This window comes from Pteropus alecto, unplaced genomic scaffold, assembly GCF_000325575.1.
Source record: "Pteropus alecto unplaced genomic scaffold, ASM32557v1 scaffold117, whole genome shotgun sequence".
Taxonomy (NCBI): Eukaryota; Metazoa; Chordata; class Mammalia; order Chiroptera; family Pteropodidae; genus Pteropus; species Pteropus alecto.
Window position 1 is genome coordinate 1553442 of NW_006440642.1, and position 502 is coordinate 1553943.

The 502-nt window shown below is 43.2% G+C and overlaps 1 pseudogene; it reads left to right on the forward strand.

Annotated features, from left to right (window-relative positions):
• Window positions 1–382: 382 nt before the first annotated feature.
• Window positions 383–502, forward strand: LOC112484543 (annotated as a pseudogene).

Genomic DNA, 502 nt, shown 5'->3' on the forward strand with positions numbered 1-502 from the left:
GCCCAAACACATTGATGGAATAGGCAGGAGAAACATTATAAATGACAAATTGGCAAGAGTTTGTGGCTGCCATGTGATGAGAGAAAAAGAGTGCATTCACTCTGGAGTGAATTGCAGTGACTGAGACCTCACCCAGGCTAGTTGTGACTGGATTTATACACAATACTGGCTGATTTCTATAACTTACTGCTTTTAACAACAGATTTAGCTTACAATCTGCCCCAATTTTAGTTTCCAGAGGATCATTTTCTTGAAGGATTGATGTGCCTCCTCAAAAGGTTATGAATGACCAATGAACTTTGAGCTTCTTACTAGACAGAGAAGCTGGGCCAAGACACTCTATTGAGCTGACAGTGACCAAACATGTAAAAGAGTTTGTGGCATCTATGTCCATGACACCCTGAATGTGCCTGATCGCATCTGATCTCGGAAGCTAAGCAGGGTTGAGCCTGGTTAGTACTTAGATGGGAGACCACCTTAGGAATACCAGGTGCCATAGGCG